This window comes from Abrus precatorius, unplaced genomic scaffold (assembly GCF_003935025.1).
Source record: "Abrus precatorius isolate BTA unplaced genomic scaffold, Abrus_2018 Scaffold8, whole genome shotgun sequence".
NCBI lineage: Eukaryota > Viridiplantae > Streptophyta > Magnoliopsida > Fabales > Fabaceae > Abrus > Abrus precatorius.
The window spans coordinates 8,394,014-8,401,816 of record NW_020874428.1 but is presented as its reverse complement, the minus strand read 5'-3'; positions in this window follow the sequence as shown (position 1 = coordinate 8,401,816).

Here is a 7,803-nt window from a genome sequence, read left to right as displayed (position 1 = left end):
AAAAGCTGTATCAGGGACAATCTTCCTCCTCAAAATATTAGCTCTGAAAAAGTTTTCATGAGCAATACTTTTGAACCTGGGATCACACACTTCAATTGGACTTGAGGCTGAAGCTCTATCCATTCTGGCCTTCTTTGATCTAGGAGTGTTCTTAGAAGATCCAGCTTGAGTGTTTTTGGAAGATCTCCTTGGAGTGTTGTTGGAAGACCCAGCTTGAGTTTTCCTGGAAGATCCAACTGGTGTATTCATGGAAGTTCTAGCCATTTTCAATGTTCTGCAATAAAGAAGCAATTTGACAGTTAAATTTTTCAATACATAGATGCCTAATTACTGATACACAACACTGAGTAATCAAACTAATTTGTAGGTTCAAAATGCATGTAATATCAAAATATCTCAGGGTAATGCAGAAGGATAATTTCACCAAGATTTTGTACTTTCAATAAAAGTCTATTTTAGCAGTATAGGGTATATCCATATGCAAATATAAAAGCACAGATGTACATTATTTAACAACCAAATTCATAGAAATTTTAATTTGGTATCCCTAATTTGTAAGTTCAAAGTGCACACTTTCTCAAAAAAATATGGTAACGCAGAGAGCTAAGTTCAGGTTTAAACTAATTCTCAACACAGTTCTGCACTCACTCATTATCAGCAAAAAGCTATTGTATCACAATCATCCAGAACTAGTTTCAGAATCATAAATAATTTTAGATAATCATATTCAGATATTTTCAATCCAACACTTTCATAGAAGTCTATTTAGACATATTAGATTCTGCAGAAATTTGGTTCAAATAGTGTGCAATGTAGGTTCGACTAACCCTAAAAGAAAATTCATTTATGACAGAGAAAGCATATTCTGAATATTATCTATTCTATTGTGGAATCAAATAATAGCAGAACAATGCCATTTGCCCCCTTTGACATTTTCTCCAAAACATTAAAACAGAAAACCCTAATCCACCGTTTCAGAGATATAAGGGTAGCGTACCTGGCAAGAGGATGCAGAAATGTGTGAGAAATGTACTTGCTATTGTTGGTCAACGCACACAAGAAGTGAAATTGCAGAGAATACTCAGAGAAAAGGAGAATTTTTTAGGTGCAAAGGTGTGTGCGTGTTGACTTTAGGGAGTATTTATGGCCACGCGTGAGCACGTGACCACTTTCAAAGTGAAAAGTGACCGTTGCAGCATTTAAGACATTCAGTGTGGTTACTATTTCTAATCAGGGTAAGTGTTCCAGAGAGTTTTATTTTTCTGAGTGAAAAGCGCGTTATCATTATTGCTGGGCAAAGTGACAACACGTAAGCTACGCACATAGAATTTTTCAAATTTACCTCTGCGTAATCACTCTCATCAATGAGAGTGAGCGTTCCAGAGGAGCGTGTTAACCTTCCTGCTTCTGCGTGATTACTTTTATCCGTAAAAGTGATTGTTCCAGAAGGGAACATTAAAGTGCTTCTCTGCGTAGCTCCTTTCCTGCAAAATAGTGACTCCTCTCATTAGTTAATTGCCTCTCCACCCTTAAATAGCTCACCTATCACACTCTAATCCTTTCAATACACACTCACAACATCAAATCCTACTTCATGTATCAAATTCACCTCAGAAAATAGATGCAATAGTATCAATTTACAAAATTTGCAGAATTTTGAATAACATGAACAATGACAATTCTAAAACAAAACAGAAAGATTAAAATGGGTTCAAAATGTGAATTGCTTCTCACAAAGTTCTCTTTTAATGTCACTAGCTTGACGTTAAATGTTCCTCACTCAAGAGGAACCAGTTTGAGACATGAGATATTTGTTGCAAATTCTTCTCTATAATAGACCTTCAATCTTTGGCCATTGACCTTGAATTCTCTCCCTGTCTTTTGATCCTCAATCAGAATTGCTCCAAAGGGAGATGTTTCTTTGATCATAAAAGGCCCAGACCATCTTGATCTTAGTTTTTCTGGAAATAGTTTCAGCCTAGAATTAAACAACAATACTTGCTGTCCAGGTCTGAATTCTCTCTGCATAATGAACTGGTCATGAATTCTCTTGGTTCTTTCTTTGTATAGCTTTGTATTATCATAAGCTTGCTGTCTTAACTCCTCTAATTCATGTAGCTGCAAAATTCTCTTCTTTCCAACACTTGGTATATCAAAATTCAGCCACTTAGTAGTCCAGTAAGCTCTATGCTCCAACTCCAAAGGTAAGTGACATGCATTTTCAAAGACTAATTGGTAGGGTGACATACCAATTAGAGTCTTAAAGGTAGTCCTATATGCCCATAGAGAATCATCTAGCTTCTTTGACCAATCTTTCCTTGCATTATTCATTACTTTCTCCAAAATCTGCTTGATTTCTTTGTTTGATACTTCAACTTGTCCACTTGTTTGTGGATGATATGGAGTAGCAACCTTGTGCTTCACACTATACTTCATGAGTACTGCTTCAAGATGCTTGTTGCAGAAATGAGCACCTCTATCACTTATCAAGAATCTGGGTACTCCAAATCTTGCAAAAATATTCCTTCTTATAAAAGAGATCACTACCTTGGCATCATTTGTTCTTGTGGGAATGGCTTCCACCCACTTAGAAACATAATTTACTGCCACTAAGATATACTCATGAGCAAATGATATGGGAAAAGGTCCCATGAAGTCAATTCCCCACACATCAAACAATTCCATTTCTAAAATATTTGTCAATGGCAGCTCATGCCTCCTAGAGATGTTGCCTGTCCTTTGACATTTATCACATCTTTGAACATATTTATTGGCATCCTTGAAGAGTGTAGGCCAAAAGAAACATGCCTGCAAGACTTTTGCAATAGTCCTTGAACATGCATGGTGGCCTCCATATTCTAAATTGTGACAATGCCATAGTATCTCAGCTTGCTCATTTTGTGGGATACATCTCCTAATTAGACCATCCACCCTAATTTTGAACAAGTATGGATCTTCCAACACATAGAATTTCCTGTCATGTAAGAATTTCTTCTTTTGCTGCCAAGTTAGTCTCTTTGAAATGAGTTGAGCAGCCTTAAAATTTGCAATACCAGCAAACCAAGGCATGTTGTAACATCTCATACTTTGATTAAATAAAATGAAGTTTGTTAAAGTATAAATTGGAATTAGATTTGGATAGAATTTATATTTAAAAAAAAAATGAACAGTAAAACCGCCTATGAATAGTGTCGATGAACAGTAAAACTGCGTATAAACAGTGAAATCGCCTATGTACAGTGACGATGACGTCGTCAATGACATCAGCATGACGTCATGGCTGACGTCACATCCACGTACAGTATGCGTATAATCTGTGTACAGTACGTGTGCACAGTGATTGCGAACAGTGTTTCCGGCATGAACAGTAAGGCGGTGAACAGTATTTCTGGAGGTGAACAGTAACTTTCAAAAATTTTCTATAAAAAAGGGGGTTGCAGACGAAATTTTCATTTCTTCACTCCTATCCAAGGTTCTCAAAGGTTCTAAAGTCATATCTCGCCATTTTCTCACATACTAAACCTCCTAAACTTAGATTTTTCTTCAGATCTGTGATTCTACGTTCGATCTAAAGGATTACAAGTAAGTTTTTCTAAGTTTGAAGTTAGATTTACCGTTCGTTTCTCTTCTTCTTCTTCTTATAGATGTTCATAATGTTCTTAGGAAAACCTCCGTTCTAGAGTTAAACCTTTGGTTAAATCCTTGTAAAAGCTCTGTTTTGAGGTAAGGGGGGCTCTACTTTATCATTTTGTTATGTTTATTACTTGTATTCTCATAGATCTTGTCATGTATGTGATTATATGTGGAATAATCCCTGTTTTATGAGAAATAATCAGTGAAAAGTGAGAATAATTGGCTGTTTATGTGATTTTATGATGAATACATGGTGAAAATGTGATATTGTGTTCAAATAGGGCATGATAAGGTATATTGAGGATGGTTGATATGATTTTATGATTTTGTGATATGGAATATACAAAGAGATGTATGTGTCATGTTTGAATATGTTGTGTTTCATGTAAAAATGATGTGTATTGTGAATATGTCATGGTTTGATGTATATGATAAAAAGTATGAGGAAATATAATGAAAAATATGTGTGAACATGATAAATGGCATATGTGACACATGTGAATATACTTGAAAGAGTATAAGATGGAAAAGGATATGATGTAAATAATTACAGAGATACACTGGGGGAGTGGAAGATGGAGACGATATGGTATATCTTGGGGAAATGTAGGGTGGTGAGTGACATTTGGGATTGTGCACGGAATATTGTGTTCGAATGCACCACATGGCTACACACTTGTTTCCCAACTTGACTCCTGACCATTACCTTTGCTAAGAGGCTGTCTATTGCATGCGTTGTATCCGTATTACATTGGGCCATCCAGCGACTATTTACATGGATGTGTAAGACCTCAAAATAGAGGCATCGGATAACTGTGGGCACAGGGCGCTGTAAGCGCGGATAAAAGTAAAAGAAATTGTGAATCTGTGGAATATAATATGTGTTGAGATGAGAACATGCTTATATGACACTATGATATGTAATGCCATGATGTTTTCTTTAACTGTGATAAGATGTGTTTTGTGATAAATATGTGTGATGTATGAGTGGTAGGGTAGAGACTCACCCTTACACAACATTTTTCAGGAAACCAGAACAAATAGTACCAGGCTCACAGTGCATGGATAGATGAGAACTGCTATAGGACTTAGTTATTTTGAGTTATGTAATGAATATTTTCAATTCTATAGCATTCTTTTGAAACAGTTGTAAAACTACTATTTCTTTTTGTTGCTGATGAAAATTTTAGAATCTTTGTTTTTCGAAAGTACTTATATGAACCCTATATCATTTCATCGTTTCTTTTTCATTAGAGAGTTTTTGAAAGAACATTTACTTTACCATATTAATTTTTATGAAAATTTATTATATATTGAGGAAAGAAATATAAGGCGTTACATATGTCTTCCACTGCAAGTAGCCTTTCATCTAGAAATTCTTCATTGATTTCTAAGGAGTTAGGGATTAGACTTTCCAATGGAATTCTGGACAGGTGGTCAGCTACCCCATTTTCCTTTTCCTTTTTATCTCTAATTTCCAATTCAAATTCCTATAGCAATAGAATCCATCTCAATAGTCTTGGCTTGGCATCCTGCTTGCACAATAAGTATTTAAGTGTATAATGGTCAGTATATACTATTGTTTTTTATCCCATCAAATATGATTTAAATTTGTCAAAAGCAAACACAATAGCTAGGAGTTCTTTTTCAGTAGTTGTGTAATTTACTTGTGCAGGATTTAAAACCTTGTTGGAATAGTAAATGACATGCAATTTCCTATCCTTTTTCTTACCTAAAACAGCACCTACTACACTATCACTTGCATCACACATCAATTCAAAAGGCAAATTCCAATCAAGTTTTGCAAGAATACCTACAGAAATGAGTTTCTCTTTCAAAATAGAAAATGCATGTAAACAAGAATCATCAAATACAAAATCAGCATCTTTCACAGGTAAATCACTAAGAGGTTTTGCAATTTTTGAAAAGTCTTTGATAAACCTCCTATAAAAGCTTGCATGACCTAGAAAACTCCTAACTCCCTTAACATTAATTGGTGGAGGCAGTTTACTAATGACTTCTATTTTTGTTTGATCCACCTCCATTCCTTTTTCTGAAATCTTATGGCCAAGGACAATCCCTCTTGTACCATGAACTGACATTTCTCCCAATTCAACACAAGGTTATTGTCTTGACATCTCTGCAAAACAGTGGATAGAATAGCTAAGCAATCATCAAATGAATTACCAAAAACAGAGAAGTCATCCATAAAATCAATGATGTTTTCTACCCAATCAGAAAAAAATGGAAAGCATGCACCTTTGGAATGTAGCAGGAGCATTGCACAATCCAAATGGCGTTCTTCTATATGCAAAAACTCCAAATAGACATGCAAATGCAGTCTTCTCTTGATCCATAGGGTCCACTGCTATTTGGTTGTATCCTGAATTTCCATCAAGAAAATAGTAGAAGGAATGTCCAGCAAGTCTTTCCAACATTTGATTAGGAAATGGAAGTGGAAAATGGTCCTTTCAAGTTGCATCATTCAACTTTCTATAATCAATACACATGTGCCAACTAGTGACAGTCCTAATAGGTATGAGTTCATTCTTTTTATTAAGCACAACTGTCATCCCTCCTTTCTTAGGGACAACTTGGACTGGACTCACCCAGGATAAATGATCCCTGCATCTAGCAACTTCATCACTTCTTTCTTCACTACTTCTTTTATGGCTGGGTTCAACCTTCTTTGTGGCTGTATAACTAGCTTAACTTTCTCTTTAAATAGAATTCTATGTTTACAAAAAGAAGGATTTATACCTTTCAAGTCTAAAATACTCCAGCTTATTGCTAATATGTGCTTTCTCAAAATTCTCAACAACTTTTCCTCTTCTTCCTCCTTTGGATCATTGTTGATGATGACTGGATTTTCATGATTCTTATCCAAGAAAGCATATCTCAGGTAGGAGGGTAGCTGCTTAAGCTCTAGCTTCTGATTTTTCTCTTCTTTAACTTCCTTTTTCAAGTCCTCTTTAACTGAGTTTTCTACAGGAGTTAGAATTGGTAGAGTTTCTAATTGTTGCTCAATTTCGATGATATGTTCTTCTCTAATAATTTCAGATTTGATACTCCCTGCAGCTATTGTTTCTCTCAACACATAATTTTCATCAAATTTATCAATAGGATAATGTGATGAATCCATATTTTTACTAGTATTTTACTATAGTTTTAATCCATTTGATAAGGAAAATGTGTTGGAAAAAGCAGAACAAAATCATAAAAATAGAATGATTGAAGAATTTATTTAAATACATAGTTAGTTTAGCATTTATGAATTTTCTGTGTAGAAATTAATAATTGAAGTGTGTTTTTGTAGAAAATTTTGAGCAAAGACCATGATGCTGGTAGATCAATAGAGAAATAGCAGAAAAGTAGCAAGTCTGGACTCAAAGAACATGGCTCATGGAGGTTAAGCTGGGCATGGTTACTCTTGCCAGCAAAAGTGAGTGATTCATAGCTTAAATGAGAAGTTGAGTGTGGGCGTGATCACTATTATCACTGAAAGTGAACGTTCTAGAGAGGTTCAATCTCAGCAGAGCTGTGCGTTGTCACTCTCGCCAACAAAAGTGAACATTCTAAAGAAGAAAGAATTTCAGTGAGCTCTGCGTGGTCACTATTACTGGCGAAAGTGAACGTTCTAGAGAAGGCAAGATTTTAACAAGCTCTACATTACCACTCTTGCTAGCGAAAGTGGAAGTTCCAGAGAGGAGTGAAACAAGGCAAGTTGCGCGTGATCACTCTTGCTCTCGAAAGTGATCACGTGCACTCCTCGAAAGTGATCACGCGCACTCTTCAACCTCATGCGTTGCTACTCTTATCAACAAAAGTGAATGCTCCAGTCTTCCAAAAATAGAATAAGCCTCTGCGTGGTCACTTTTATGAAACAAAGTGACAACGCACATAATCGGGATTTCTATAAATACATGTCTTAAGCTTAGAACTGGGGATCTTTTGTTCATTTTCCATTTTTTCTGTTAGATTCTCGTTGGGAGAGAGTGAGAGAGAGGAGTGGGGTTGAATTTCGAAGCTCCAAGAAGAGGCATTGGATTGGAGCTCGTGGAGATGGCTTCTCTGCACTTCTTCTCCTTCTTTCTCTTCCTTTGTTTCAATGTTTGCTTAATTCTTTGTAGTTAGGAGTTTATGGAACTCGAATTGATGTATTGATTTGAC